Genomic DNA, 16,854 nt, shown 5'->3' with positions numbered 1-16,854 from the left:
GAGACACAGCTCCACTTCCAGTTTTCTAGTGGTTTATTTGAGATAAGAGTACCACAGACTTTCCTTCCCAGGCTGGCTTTGAACCATGATCCTCAGTTCTCAGCCACCTGTGTAGCTAGGATTATAGGCATGAGCCACCAGTGCCTGGCAGCACCAATATTTTACTGTAAAAATTCGTGGATTCCGTGGAATTCTTCCAAGTGAATTGCCTGCCTTTGATGTAAAAATGTATTCAATAGTTTTTGTATACATGTATAATAATGTCTTCAGAGTTTGTGATTTTTTAATCAGAAATAATTTTAATTTACCTGTTGAAATGAGTAGCACAGAAACTAAAATATTTCTGATGCTTGTCTGAAAAAGTATATTTTAAAATATTCTATATTCTATGTTTGCATAATGTTCATAATTTATTTTCTCCTAGATATACTTTGAATTCTACATTATTTTATAATATATAGGTTCATTAATGTGTCCTTTCCGATTGCATTCCATATAGAACAGTCTGATTCCTTTTTTCCTAGGTCTTAATATTATTTTTCTTTGGGATAAAATGACATGACAATGTTGTCTAATTTGAAAAGTTTTGTAAAGTTTTATGCTACATAAACGCCTTTCTGAGGTGAAGATTTAATACACTGATGTCAAACTAAATTTAATAATATGAATTACGTGCATTGTTACACTTGTAATTTTGTAATCAACTTTTTAATAACTGTTTTTCATTTCTTGCATCTGAAGAATGAAAAATATGGAATACTTCTCAAATTTTCATATTATCCTTGTGCAAGTGCCATGTTAATCTCTGTATTGTAAGAAGGAAACCTTATTGTTCCTAACAATGCTATCGATCTTATTTCCCTAAAATTCTGTGAATAGTGGAAAAAAAATTATATTGATCAGTCGATTGATCACATTTGCAAAATTTTTTTGTCAATGACTGTATTAAGTCTTTTTATTTGGTATTTGATCGTACTCTCAGTTATTTATAGCTAGGTCCAAAGGTGATGGCTTTTTCAAGTACTTATTTATCCAACTGAATTAGCTTTGTGGACCTAATGGATTCAAAGTAAGCATTGCTTAAGAGCTTCTTCTAAACTTCTTCAGCTGCCAATTTCCCAAATGAGGTGTTACTGGAACAAATGTCTACCTGAGCCTTTACCCTTCTTCCATGTGGGAACAGACCAACTAGAATATCTTACCCTGACAGCAAAGATTTTCTTACTAGAACAAAACTAATCTTGGTTACAAGGGATCATTGAGAGATGAACAGTTCAAATAGAACTGTTCAGACTAGAAGGTATTTTATCAAAATATAATTGTTTATTATACCTTCCATTTCAAAAGTAGCTAAAGACAAGAAGGTGGAAAAATTGTTCGTATGCATGATTACTTATTGTTCTGGCCTGTCTACCATCCAACCAGGCAGGAACTTACACTACTGCCTTTTTATCACCAAATATTTTCAGAGTTGCAGGAGAAGTGCATATGTTTCTCCTCATTATTAGGCATTAAATTGATAATGTTTTAATCACAGTGTTTCGTCTTGCCTCCATGCTGTAAATCTACAAATGGTAAAGTTTAGGTCTAACCCTATCAAACACTGAGGTAGAGATAATGGAATAATACTTTAAAACAGAGATGCCTTTGATACAGTAACTACAACAAAACAATACAAAATGTGTGCCTTTTAATTATATATAGTCATATATTTTATATTAATATGTGCTGATTTTATATTTCACACAATGAAACTTACTAGAATTAGTTGATAATTTGACAAATAAATTGATATTTATTTTTCCAATAAATAGAATTGGAATATAAATATTTAGGTTTAAAATATATATTAGAGTTTAAAAAGTATCAATGCAATGTTTTTACTATAAACTTGTGATACATTATAACTGTTCTTTGCCTTCTGAATCCACATGGTAAAAAAACAATGTTTTCCTCTAATCTGTAATGGATTTTACTCTTCTGCTCTGTTTATTGTTTTAACTCGCCTGTCCCAAACTGTTTTTCTCCATATTTCTGAAGCATTCCTAGTGATTATTCCCAAATTTTGCTAAGATGTCTAAAATATATTATTTTTCTGCAGTACCCATGGGTCCTAGGATCCCAGGTCCCAGTTACATGCATCATCAGATATCAGGGGCAAGACTTTTCACCAAGGCCCTTGCAACATATCAACACAAAGTAATTGAAGACCCATCTCAATTTCGCATTTCCTATATTTCAGGGCCCCAATTCCTTAAGATGCAGGAATTAGCAGTAAGCAATTGTGAAATGCAAGGCAACTTAAAATGAAGGATGAGATCACAAAATTTGAGAGAAAGTACTGTAATTCAAACATTCAACTTACAGATGACCAGCCCATATGAGTGAACAAGTTCATAATTTATTTTTAATACCCCTCACCTATGATTAACGAAAGATTTTATTCCAACATAAGTGGGCCAAAAATAGTTCCTGGAAGGACAGACCCATAATTGGTCTACCAAAGCCCGAAAACTTGACTTAGAGGTCAAATGTAATTCAGAAAAACATTTGAAGCACTCCTTAGTGCTTCAAAACACTGGGACTTCAGTACAACATGGTTCTGTGGTATAAAAATGTCACTCTCAAACCAACGATAATCTACATTTAATCTACTGAAAGTACATTCATTTTCAAATCAACTTTTTAAAATCACTTTCGCCAAAATAACATTTGACAAGTTGATGATACTTAGTGACATTACAAGTTTTTCAAGTGTAGGGAGCAAGTTAAATAGAGTTGAATTATTTACACAGCACTAATGCCAAACATGTTCAACCATTCATTAAAGTGTAGAAATACTACCACCCACAATTTGTGTTTTTCAGTAAGAGCCTTTCAGAAATGTGTTAAATAGATCAACCTCCTAAATTTCAAACCCAAACGTTAGCTAATAAATTTCATCATTTAATAAGGTACATTTTAAAAAATCACAAATAGTTGCCTTATCATATGTTATTTTATGTTTTCCCTCTGTCTAACATAGTAAGAAATATGACTTTAAGTCTTGACTATGGGTACTTATCAGAGATATGAGAAACATAATATCTCTCTTCTACTTCTATCATATTCCTCTCTAGGAATACATTTTAATTTTCTTCTTTTTCCAAAACTTCTAGCTAGTAGAAAATATTATTCCATGTAAAATAAAAGAATCACACCATTGTACAAATCCATTTATAAAAATTCATAGTTAGGAATACATTCTAAGCCATTTTTTAACTTTCTTTTTGACTAAAGATTAATCTTCCAAACGGTTGAGAATAAATTCATGTTTAGGTGCTTCCCATATCCAGTCTTGCAAATTGTTGCTGCAGATGAATGAATTATGGAAATATAAACTGGCATCAGTTAAAGAATATGCAGGATTGAAACTCCATGGAATGTATATAAACTTTTCAAAGTATTAATAGACAGTTTATCAGAATGACTATCAGGAAGTTGAAATCAGAGAGGAATTATAGTAAAGACATAGAATGAATGCAAAATGAACAAGGGGCAAATACAGTTAGAATACTGAATGTACACATATGATGAAGGAAGTGGTAAATTGGAAATAAATCTTGGAGAAAGGGTTGGTTGAGAATGATGGAAGGAGTGACTCAGAGCTAGGAGCATTGGACAATTAGATGGATATATTTAATTGTAACAGAATTGCACAACCTTTTAAAATTCAGTTACAAAACACAACAAGAAACAAAAACACACAAAAATCACAACCAAACAGCAATCTCTAGAGTATGAATATGACCACTCAAAATTTTAATCAGTTAATGAAGGGCAGTCTTGGGAAAAGCAAACAAAGCTGTTCAAAGAGGGAAGTTTGGGATAGGGGAGAATTTTGAACAGAATTAGATTGTCTAAGGTTATAAATCACCTATATCTGCTGCAAACAGTATCTTTCTTCTACGAGTTTTCTGTCTGAACTGGATAATCCAATCCTGAGACACACTTGGTAGCTTGTGAGGTAGAATTGAAGAAACAAGATCAAGAACCCATTACTCCACTGGAGAGAAAACAATCCTCTATTTTCTCAAATCTCTCTTCACTACTTTTTCTTCATACTTTTAAGTCAATTGATTTTGAATTATATTTTTTCTTCTTTCTTCTGGCAAAGTAATTGGTCAAAGTAATTTCATTAAATATTATTTGCCATTTTCTTCTTTCATGCTGTTTAATTGGCCAAGTGAGTCCATAAAACTTCCCTCTTGCATTTGGTTGCCATGAAACAACATCTATGTTAATGAGGAGAAATCTAAAGTAAAACTTTGTCTCCAGAAAACAGTCCAAGAGGCTGTGATCACAAATATTTGGCTATATATTTTTTCTTTTACCTTGAAAGACTTCTTGTGTCTAAAGTGCCCACAAAAATAAGTACTCCATCACTTGTTGGTTCAATCAGAATTGTCTAACCTCAAAGATATATTTGCTAACAAGATGCTTAGAGGAAACAAAATATACTGCACTTTTTATCTTCTCTCTTAAGATTCTCCTTAGATACCATATCAGGAACAGTGAAGTTATTCTATGCAAAATTATTTCAATAGATTATTTTTCTCTTGGTCTTGCATTTGCTCACCAACTGTATGGAGGAAAATAGAGTTAAATCACCCATACTTTGGAAGAAAGTGTCTGTTACAAAAGGACAATACTTCTAGGACCTACTTCTATGTCCTCCTCTTATCTCTTGCCGGAGTTCCAATTAATCACAGCTTCTTGACTTCAAGTCTCGTGAAGCTGAAGGCCATTCTGGCTCCACCACTGCTACATCTTCATTATTTCTCTTTTAAAACTCTTTAAGTTGCCTCATTTGGATGTGGAATGTATTTTCCTGTCTTCATTCAATCAGTTCTGCATTGTAGTGAGCCAAATGGGCTCTGTAAAATCACTTTAGGGAGTAAAAATACTAACAAAATTTATATCAAAAAGTTTTGGCCTCCCTTCACTGCTGAAGTCATTACGCTTAGCTAAGTCTTCTAAGAAAACATTTTTTTTATTATTTTTTCCATTTGCTCAATTCTTTTCTGAACTTTTTGGTATATGTAATAAAAGAAGTCTTCACTATCTCATATTAATAAGAATATTATTTTTTGTGAGCCACTTAGAAATGTGAAATCATTCGTTTGAAGTATCCAATCAGATTTTTTTTTCTGTGTTTCACTGCTTCATGTCCAAAGACATTGTGGAAAGTGTTACAAACAGAAATGTGTAATCCTAACACCTTCTTTTATTGTGGAGGGCACTTTCTCCCTAAATATTTTGACTCCAATTATCTTTTTCAGAGAACTACTGTTTGGTAATTAAAGGTAAATTTACAAATTTTGATGCCTTATTTTTTTAAGAACTTTTAATTTAAATTCCAATACAATCTGGTTTCAAACAGTGAGAATATCGTTCCTGGGTAAGGGCAATTCCAAGGGAACCTACAGGATTTACAGCAAGGTTTCTGAGGTTTGTTTGTTTAGTGTGAAAAAGAGCCATCTTCATCCACATTGCTCCCTCTCTACTAAGTCTCCTTGGATTTCTTTGCATGAAAGCCTATTCTTCCAGGCAATTTTAAATTTTCTTAATAGGCTAAGTTGTTAAAAATTTTGAACAATTAAATTTTACCTGTCATAACTTTAAAATCCTTGAAAATCCTTTATCAGAACCACAAATTCACCAATCCTAATTCCATCTTTTCCATCAAAATGTTAACATGCTGTTTTCATGATATAGTATCCATGCAGCTATTATTTTCTAGTGGCTTTGTTATGCGTATATATAGCCATATTAGATGATGCTAAGCAAAATGAATTCCAAGATATGGAACCAGATTTTTTTTTTTCATTTATGGTTGTTGTTTTTGATGAACTATGTGATTTCTGTTTTCTTTGGTGTGTTCCCCTATGGTTTATCCCTGCTGTATGGTGAGACAATGGTGAGAATAATGATGAGACAAAGGACAAAAGGCAAACCACTGCAATAGCAATACTCACAAGACAATAGGTTGGAAATGTATTTCACAGCTTGTGAGCGGTGAAGGGGTGAAGGAAAACTGTGAGAAAAATGAGGGAGTGTTACCAAGTTTGAAAAGTTATGATTTAATACCTTACAATTATTGTAACCCCACTGTAAATCATTTTGATAATAAAATTGAAAAAATAAGCTGCATAAAATATAATTTCACTGTATTAGCACAGTAAATAATATTCTTTATGTAGTAACATTTTAAAAATCAATACTATTTGGCATCTAATTTGAATTAATTACCCCTTCTTTATCAGAGGGTAATTCAACTTGCATGTTATCCAACTAGACAATATTTTCACAATATACTTGCCTAATTTTTCAAAAAAAATAAATTTAGTACATTCTCATTCTAAAACGGAAAACAGTTTAATGCTATGTAAACCCATAACTTTTAAAAGTAAGTAAGTTTTTAAGAGGACAGAATATATGTGTTCTTCAAAATTCCTATGACAAATAACTACTCATTTTTAAATTCTCAACATACCTAAGAGATTCAAAACAGTACCTGTTTGCATGTTATGTAATTCTGCAATAGATGCAGTTTCCAATGAGGTGTTACAGATTGAGAAGTAAATAGAAAAATAGCCACATTCTGATAGAGGATAAAACTGTGAAGCATGTGTAATAATTAATTCTTCAAGAGTAAGCAATTGTTCATAAGAGTAAGCTATTATGTCTATGACCATCAATTCCAAGATTTATGCCATAAAGTCATACTAGCCCAACAGTTTCCAACTTGTAAGGGACACCTTAAAATTCCTTAATTCACATCATGAGTACCTAAACTCTATTTTGAAAAAATACTACACCTCTGCTAATGTGACACCCTCCTTGTTCTGAAAAGAACACCACAATAAACTGAGCTGCATCATTTTTCCTCCACTGGTATTCTTGAGATCAGAACACTTGCAAATACTATTTATATGTATACTTTTTAATTATCATAGATATTCACTATGCTAAGATAGGAAAATTATGATTCAAAGCCCACCCAGGCAGAAAGGTTTCTTAGAATCATATCTCCAAAAAACTTCTCCACAAAAGCCAGACTCAAGTGGCACTGAGGTTGAAGTGGTAAGGCATGAGCCTTGAGCATAAACAGGCTCAGAGACCCTGTCCAGGCCAAGAGTTCAAGCTCTAGGACGAACCAATAAAACAAAAACAAAATTGAAATCAAACCCCAAACCTAGCATTTTTCTCCATGTATACAGAGGCATGTAAATAAGGAAATGGCTTCCTGTGGTACATATAGGTAGAAGAAAGAAGATGTCACACAATTACTCTCTTCATACCATATTAAACCAAACCCTTAAAAAATTGGTTTTTCTAAATGTATAAATTAATGTCATCCATTTCTTGGCAACTCTGTCTAGATTATTCATATTAACATGGTATACATGAACTGTGCGAATTATCTATTAACTATGTTCTAATTATAATTATAACTCTCTTGAAATAATATCTAGGCAAATAGAATGCCAGAATCTTTCATGAATTTTTCAATTAATCCCTCTACTTAAAAAGAATCTTGTAGTATCCTATAGAATATGAAATAACAAACAAAACCAAAAAATATATTTTAAATCTAAATTATAATTTAACAAGGTCTACAAAGTCCTACATTAGACGAACTTTGCTATTTCTCCAGACATAAGCTTCTGTAATCCTTCAACATTTATTTGGAATCCAACAGAATGAGGCTTACTTACTTCTGCAAATTTTTGGATGGGAATCATGAGCTATTTTGCATCTAGGAATGTTCTGTAATGATGAGAGCATTTAAAAAACAAGTGACGTTATGTATGAGTTGCATTCAATAGGAAACTTGACTTCTCAAAACATAATGACAAAATTAGGCCAAACTTCCAACTGTGTATTCCTTTCTTGTTGATGGTTTGTTTTACTGAGACAAAATTATTCTACCTGGTCCAGGGAAGGTATCGTTATGTAATTCTACTCTCTAATCTCCTGTCTGAGTGCTAGAATTCCAGGCTTGTATCACATTGCCCTGCCATAGTTTGTTTTATTTAATCTAGAAACAGATTAGCAAATCTGAACTTCTCCTATAATCTTATCCACTAGACTGACTGCTCAGACTGTTTATGTACTATTTTCAAAGATGTTTTAACATTTGACACGGGATATGAACATTTTCAGATGCACCTGCAGGCTTTCCTGATTCATTCCACCTTGTATCATATCCCGTTAATAATGATTGCTTGACTTTCTTACTATCTCTGGTCCCTACCTATGTAATATTCTCAACTTCTGGGGGAAAGTTCACTTGAGGGCTTTCTAATATTAAAAATTATCACTTGAGTCTAGTCTTACTCAGGACCTATTTTCTATTGTTTTCTAACTTTCCTACATATTCTGAGAGTTGTTTCATTTGTATATTTTTGTGCGCACCCTATAAATGCCTCTGTGTGTATGTGTATGTTTGTATGTATGTATGCAAAAACCTAAAGCTGTAATTCAGCAATCTTGCTCGTGACTGGTATCCCAGCTTTTGGCTGGTTAATTATAGGTAGTGTCTCAAAGCCTATACTGTCCATGCTGGATGCAAATTGAACTTCCCAGATTCCTTTACATTCTTAGGTTTTATTTTTCCAGGAGTATCAACTTTTAAACTTCCAACACTTTTGTGAGTGTAAAGTCTCTCCTGTAGCCCAGATTTTTAACTCAAGAATTCATATAAAGATAGATGAATATATACATTACATATCCTGAGTGTACACTGTTAGAAATGTGATCATAAACCAAGTTGTTTTGAGATCTGAGGATTGGGGTTTAAAGCCAGCACGGGTAGGAAAGTCCTGGAGACTCTTTTCTCCAATAATTACCAGAAAACTGGAAGTGGCACTGTGGCTCAAGTGGAAGAGCACTAGCCTTGAGCTGCATTTCAGAGGGACAGCGCCCTGTCCCATATTTCAAGTAACACGAAAAACAACAACAATAGAAAGGAATATAAGAAAAGGAAAGAAAAAGAAATGTGATCTTAGCCACTAGGTTCATTGCTAGTATAATTCCTGTTCCCTCAAGATAGACTCTTTATTTCCAGTTAAGTCTATTCTCCCATATGTGACTTGCATTGGAAACAGAATCATTCTTCCATTCTCCTTTTTTTTTTTGTCGGTCGTGGGGCTTGAACTCTGGGCCTGGGCGCTGTCCCTCAGCTCTTCAGCTCAAGGCTAGCTCTCTACTACTTGAGCTACAGCGCCACTTCCGGTTTTCTGGTGGTTTATTGGAGATAGGTGTCTCACAGTCTTTCCTGCCCGGGCTGGCTTTGAACCGCGATCCTCAGATCTCAGCCTCCTGAGTAGCTAGGATTACAGGCGTGAGCCACCAGTGCCCAGCGCCATTCTCCTTTTTGCACATTTACATGATTAGCAAGCGTGATTTAAAAGGGAGTGGCCTCATGCTTCATGTTCCACTTAGCAGTAATGCTTTCACTATATCACTCCCATAAATCTACATACTGGACTTGGCTTTATTGTTTCAATATTTTCTTATTTGTAGAGTCTTCTATATTGTATTGAACACTTATACATAAACACAGAACTTCTTTTTGTCCTATTATTGCTATAGTTTCTCTTACTGTTAACTCATGTACACTTGGGAAAGTAATGCACAGCATATAGACTCACAAAAAATGATCTGAGAACCTTCTTCCCATTTAAAATTCACCTTAATTTACAGAGCACATAAGAAGTTTGAACAAAATATTCTCATGGATAATGTATTAATAAGCAATTTAAATTGCATTTCTCTTTACTAAGTTGTCTCTGAAACACGTGTTACCTCATGTCCAAAAGTGTCTTTGTGCTATTTCAATGAAGCCAGAAAACATTCATTTTTTTCTGGAGCAGCACCATAGATTGTTAATGGATGTAACTGTTACTGGATGTGGAAACTCATCCCAGGAGAGGAATTGAACACTGAGAAATGATAAAGTTCAAGTTAACTATTGCTTTCCTTTTTACTGTACAAGAAAAGAATCCAAGGCTGGAAGGAAAATCTGTCTCTGACTTTTTTGAGTGTGTCTTTTACTCATATAAAACTTGTCTGTAAACTTCTGGTTGAGAGTATTGCAAAAGGAATCAATATGCCATTTGAAGGCCAGCATAGAACAAAAGGAAGTAACTTTGTTTTAAAAGTGTTCTACTGCAAAGAAGCAAAGGTATGGAGGTTTTAAAGCATCTTATGGATGGATGTTTCACTCCTGAGATGATTCTCTTGTTGCAGGAATCAGTTATTAATTCCTTTAGTCTGGTCTTGAGTTTTCCATAGCAGTAAGGATTCCAAAAAAGCAGGATCCAGTGAGTATGATCAGCAAAAGCAGCCTCTTCTCGGACCACCACTATTTTAAGGAGAGTCCCAAAGATATACCCAGGGTTTGTTTTGTTTGCTTGTTTGTTTAGTTTGTGATGGTTCTGGGACTTGAACTTAGAGACTGGCCCCTGTCCCTGAACAGTTGTCTTTCTTTCACACCTGGCCCAAACCTATTACTCCACTGCTTGAGCCAAATCTCCACTTCTGGCTTTTTTGGTGTTTAATTACAGATAAGTGTTTGACAGACTCTCTTGCCTGGGTTGGCTTTGAACTAAGACAGTAAGAAAGCTAAGTGACATCAACTGTATGGACTTCTCTTTTTAACCAAGAAATATTAGATGAAGTTTATTATAAAGCTAATATTTGACAATTTTTAAAGAAGAGAATATGTTTAGCAAAGAAGCCATAACAAATAACTCAGCAAAAGTAGGTGCACTACTAAATCATTTGAGAAGATTACTATTAACTTCATAATTCCTTTGGGGGAAACTTAAACCTATATTTGCACTTTTTTTTTTGGTTGTGGGGATTGAACATTGATCCTGGACACTGTCTCTCAGCTCTTCAGCACAACTTGAGCACTCTACCACATTAGCTACAGCACCACTTCCGGGTTTCTGGGGTTAATTGAAGATAAGTGTTTCATGGACTTTCCTGACCAGGCTGGCTTTGAACCACAATCCTCTGGACTCAACCTCCTGAGTAGCTAGGATTACAGGCATGAGCCACCAGCACCTGGCTCATATTTGCATTTATGTGCACTTAATGTCTCTATGTATACAAAGAATGGAAATATGAACCAAATGATGTGACATTGCAGCTTTTCAGAATAATTAAGGTAGCAATAAATATGTCCTCCTTTTCCATTTTGTTACGTTAATGACTCATGAGCTATGGGACTCTTATATTAGCATCCTCTTTCATCTTTGTAGGTGTATATAGTATCAGGAAATGTTCATAGATAAATACAGAAAGACAAATTTTTAGAAAGCAAAGGAGATCAGGTATGAAACATCAGCCTAGAAGGAGATACATTCATCACACAGAGATTAAGAACTAGCCTAGGAGATTTTGAATGCTAAATGCAATGAGGAATAAGCCTAGCTGATAACTAGTTCTTTAATAACCAAAAATGGTTCCCTACAACGGTTTCTGCTATACCTTAGTTACTATCATTTATTCTTTCCATCTGGAGTTATTCTTTCTCTTCTGTCACAACTGTTATTAGCCTCTGCCTTTTTGGTGTGATGACTGGCCAAAATAGTTCCCGAATCTCACTTACACTTTCCTTCCCATTGTGATTAGCAGTAACCCCACTCAAAAGCCTGGAATATTTGAATTTCCAGAATTAATCTTCACCTGACATCTAAGCACATTCCTAGCATTAATTGCCATGACCTAATGAACAAAACATTTTTTCAACACAGTATCAATAGGTAAAGTACATGTATTAGGAACTATTGTCAGGTATCAGTATGGAAGGAGCAATTACATATTCCAAGCATGGGTTCTTCATTTTGCATTTACTAACTAAATGTTCATTGTTGTTGTTGCTGTTTTTTTGGCAGTCCTGGTGTTATAAATCGGTGCTTGGGAATTATTCTTTAGCTTTTTTTTTTCCTCAAGGCTAACCCTCCACCACTTGAGGCACAGGACCACTTCCAGTGTTTCCTTTTCAAATTATGTGGTACTGAGGAATTGAACCCAGGGTTTCATGCATGCTAGGCAATCACCATACCATGAAGCCACATTCCCAGAACCCTGAATGACGTTCTTAAGATGGCATTACATTTTCATTCTGTAACTCTGTATCATAATTTTAGCCAGAAATTTTTGTTAGAAAAGAGCATTGAACACAATACTGAGTCCAGTAAGGCTAGATGGACAATGGATAACTGTCACAGTGTAGCCAGGTCACAGAGGGACTTACCTCATGGAGCTTGTACAACAGACTGAGCGAGACAGCTCCTGACCCACAGGCTACCATCAGAATGAGAGGACCACCTTGGTTCCATCCACATGGGGATGCTGGGCCATCTCCTCCAGCACCCATTGAATCAGTTCCTGAGAGAGAAAGAAGGTCAGAATTTCACTTCAACCAGGTGCCTGTGGCTCAGGCCTATAATCCTAAGTACAATGGAGGCTGAGATATGAAGATCGTGGTTTATAGCCATCCCGGGCAGCAACACCTCTGAGACTCTTATTTCCAAAGAACCACCAAAAAACTGGAAGTGGTGCTGTGACTCAAGTGGTAGAGTGCTAGCTTTGAGCTGAGCTGCTCAGGGAGCTGCCCCAGGCCCAGAGTTCAAGCCCCATGGCTGAAAAGAAGTGAACTTCCTACCACAAGAAGTGGGCTGAATAGCACCCATTGTCCTAGGGAGCATGGCAGAGAAGTCAGGCCGAGCTTCCTGTCAGCTGGGAGTCATTAGTAGGTCACACGGCTTCTCTGTGCCTCAGTTTCCCCAGCTTCAAAACTGAACAAAGTGAAAGATCCCATTACTCATGGGGATAGAGTAATAAAAAAGAGAGCCATGTTTTGTTTCATAATCCCATACCTGTTGCACCGTTAATAACACACACCATCTGAGATCTTTCCGGGTATCGTCCTATCATATGCTCACAGAATTGCCAAGAACAGTATCAGATGGCCCCTCCATCTGTGCCTGTCCCTGCTCCAGAGATCTCTCTGTATCAATCCCTTGTTTCCTCACAACTGTCACATGAGGAGATTGAAGTCCAATGGTTGAGCCCCAACCCAGAGATTCACCTCTGGTCAAGAATCGGCTGCTGTGGACTGAGTTTGTGACAATCCATCTAAACCAATGACTGAGCGTGGCACTACATATCTACCATCCCAACTACAGAAGAACGGGCCTGGTGGCTCAGGCCTGTCACAGATAGGAGGACCATGATCCAGCCCAGCCTGAGCATATATTAATTCTCCATCTCAGAAATGCCCAAGACAGAAAAACTTGATTCACATGGTAGAAGACCTGACTGGCAAGCCTAAGGCCTTGAGGTCAAACCCTAATATACCAAATAGAACCAGAGTCCCAGGGCCAGAGGCTCATGCTTATAATCCTAGGTACTCAGGGGGTTGAGATCTGAAGATCACAACTCAAGTTTTAAAATAGGGTTGGCCTCGCCCATCAGATGTCATGATGAGAAGACCCAGAGTCTGACCTATGCTGTTGCGCTCCATACTAGCAGAACTCATATCCTTACTAAGTGTTGGCCATGCTCTCTGTCCCCTTTGGAAGCCATCCCCTGCAGGCCGCACTCCCAGGTCCTCCCAAGCTCCCACTGCCACCAATCAGGCCCAAGGGAGTACACAGCTCCATTGCACAGATTCCTTGTTTTTGTAATTTAACAGTGCTGAGTCCCCTTCGAGCCTCTCACCCTTCCAGGCCCCCAGACCTCAGCTGTGAAGCCCATACATGCCTGAAAGATAGCAGGTAGAAGTTACCAAAGTATTCAGCCTCCTTGTTACAACCCGCTTCTACACACACACACACACACACACACACACACACACACACACATCCAGACCGGTGACAGAATACTCCATGCAGCACCTGCAATTTGCCAACTGATCACTCACCTGAGCACAGTCAGGCTGTACCAGGAAAAAGATGATCTCTGTCTCTGTCTCTGTCTCTCTCTCTCTCTCTCTCTGTCTGTCTCTCTGTCTTCAGGTGAAAGTTTGACTGAGCACAGAAGACAAGGGCTCACACAGCAAGAGTGTCTATCTTCTGCATCCAACACCTCCCATCCCCAGAAAAAAAAGGAAAAAAACCCAGAAGGCAGGTGTAGACATGCTGCTCCCCACCTCTGACTAAAGCCACTGGGTTCCCACCAGGGAGTGGAAGGGCACAGATGTGCTGCTGTGTGGCTCCCACTGATCCAGGCCAGGGGATCTTTGGCGCTCACTCCTCACCCAACCTTGCATCTCCCCATATCCTGGGACACTAGCCACTGGGGATGGGAGTGTCATACTCGGGTCAACATCCACCCCCACCCCTGGGGTACATTTGTGGCATGGCGTGGGCCAGACTGTGGGGCACAGGGGAGGTGCGGGTCTGGGTCGGATGGGAGGGGATATGGGGTCACAGGGTGCAGGGCTGTGTGGCAGCCACTCAGGTGTTGCTGGCAGAAGCTGTTGGCAGCTGCTCCAAGTGGGGCAAACAGCAATGGCAGAGGCATAACAGACACTCAGGCCTTGAACAGAGGACAGGGGAGCCAGGACCAGGTCAGGGCCGCAAGCTGGCTCATGGCACACCATTGCACCATTGCCTGAGGAAACCATGGGCCTGAGCCTGCAGCATTAGATTTGAAATGCTGCTCCATGGGGAAGGGGGGGAGGGGGCCGGTGCTCAGGCAGGCACATGGTGGGCCTGAGGAAGGCCTCTCTTCCTAGGCCTCGAGTCTCTTGCTCACCACTCAGCCACCACTGCCTTCCTCAACTGCTGGTAGTGGTGTCAACAAACAGAGCGAATCATGGTGCTACTGGGCAGCATGGAATGTGGGCGTGGTTACCATTCTTGTATCCCATTGGTCAGAAAGAACCATGAAACAATGGAGGTGTGGCTTGAATCTTGTATTGCAGGCAGAATGGGCAGAGTCAAAATGATGGCAGCTCCTTTCCCAGGGAACTCTGTCCAATCCAGTTGAGCACAAGAGAGTGACCTGCTTTAGCCAGATGGCTGCACAGATTTTTGTGTATGTCTGTTTGTTCCCAGACCTTGAACTCAGGATCTAGGCACAATCTCTGAGTTGCTTTTGATCAAGGCTAGCTTTCTACCACTGCAGCCACACGGCTTTACTTCTGGCTTTGTGGGCACAAGTTGGACAGGAGTTTCAAGGACTTTCCTGCCTAGGGTCACTTTGACCATGATCCTCCTATCACAGCCTTGTAAGTTTTAAGGAGGACTGCTGAGAGCCAATGACGCCTGGTTTTGCTGATGTTCTTGGACAGACCTGTGAGTTCCCTATCCTCAGGTTTAAGTGGTAGGAGCTGGAGCCCACAGTTTGAATCCTGGTCCTGCCACCAACAAATGGCAGGAGATCCTATGAAACTCATTCCTATTCATATGATTACCAAAGGAATGTGATGTATGTCATGATTAAATAGGCAGTACTTGAATGATTCGAGGATAAAATTATACACAATTACATTATAGGACACTAGTCGATATTAATTAATACTTTATGAAGCATTTAAACAATCACTTTCATTAAATGGAGGCCAAATGAAATACCTACGAATTGAGCATCACATAGCATGGAGATGCCATTTTTTTTCTGCCAGGACTGGGATTGGAACTTATGGTCTAGGTAACCCTGCTGTTGCACAGTGTTGGAAGGGGAAGCTTGCCTCCTTGAATTCAAGAAATTCAAGTCTGTTCCTTTCGCCTGAAATCGATGCCCATCCCTAGAAAACATCTTATTTGCTTACATTTTAAATATATGATATATATTTATATACATATATGTTGATTCCATATTGCATTCAGTGTAGTTACTTATTTTATGTTTTGTTTTATTCATGTACTGACTACTCATCTTATTGACTATTATGACACATAGAACAGTGATTACATTGATTACATAGGATATAGTTTTGCATATGTATTGCACGTCCTTCCTGACACCCAGGACTTTCACAGAAAAGGAAAACATGTGTCACCATCAGCTTCTTAGTACACGATTCAGTTTTTGGGAGTGCTGGCATCTGAACTCACAGACTTCAAAGCCCAATTCATGAATGGGTGAGTGTCAGCCTGCCATCCTGTGGCAAATTGAGATGACAGGCAGTCCCGATTACCTGAGATCGAGCCCCAGCGGTTGACAAAATAAGAACAGATTGACATGCAGTTGGTAGTACACTAATAAATATATATCTTTATAGAGTGCCAGAGATGTCTATACATTATTCACTTATATAGACTACAGTCCTACCAATTCTTGGGTATTTATAATGCCTCCATGTAATTAATCTTATTGTTTTCATGCTTAACATACTATTAAGTAAATCAATCAATATCCTGAAATTATTGCATTCTGTATGTAATAGTATTCTTTTAATGTTAATAATAATAAATATTAAATAAATAATAAATAAATACATAAATAATAAATATTAAATAAAGTCAGTCTCCGGAAATGGTGCTGTCTAATTTCATAGGAGCGTCATTCACCATCAACTCATTCAACTGTGACATTGATAATATTACCTTGTTATTCCCATGGATGGGAATGAGTCTCTTAGTATCTCCTGCCATTGATTGGTGCTCAGAGACAGTGCCCAGGCTGTTTGAGACACACAACTGGAAAAAGAGTGAGGGATAATCAAAGTAATTTTCCTATTTGCTACTTATGAAAATATTTTTAGGAGAATGAATGCTGATGTACACCAGAATTGGGGTCAGACCTCAAGTTTCAAGTGTAGCACATCCATAAGCCCAGCCTCTC

At 37.6% G+C, this 16,854-nt stretch overlaps 1 pseudogene; it reads right to left on the bottom strand.

Annotated features, from left to right (window-relative positions):
- Window positions 1–745: 745 nt before the first annotated feature.
- LOC122096840 lies at window positions 746–841 on the bottom strand (annotated as a pseudogene).
- Between the last annotated feature and the right edge of the window lie 16,013 nt (window positions 842–16,854).

The sequence above is a fragment of the Dipodomys spectabilis genome, unplaced genomic scaffold, assembly GCF_019054845.1.
Source record: "Dipodomys spectabilis isolate Male_0828 unplaced genomic scaffold, ASM1905484v1 ptg000393l, whole genome shotgun sequence".
NCBI lineage: Eukaryota > Metazoa > Chordata > Mammalia > Rodentia > Heteromyidae > Dipodomys > Dipodomys spectabilis.
Note: the sequence above shows the minus strand (reverse complement) of the source record. Positions and strands in the feature narration are given on the sequence as shown.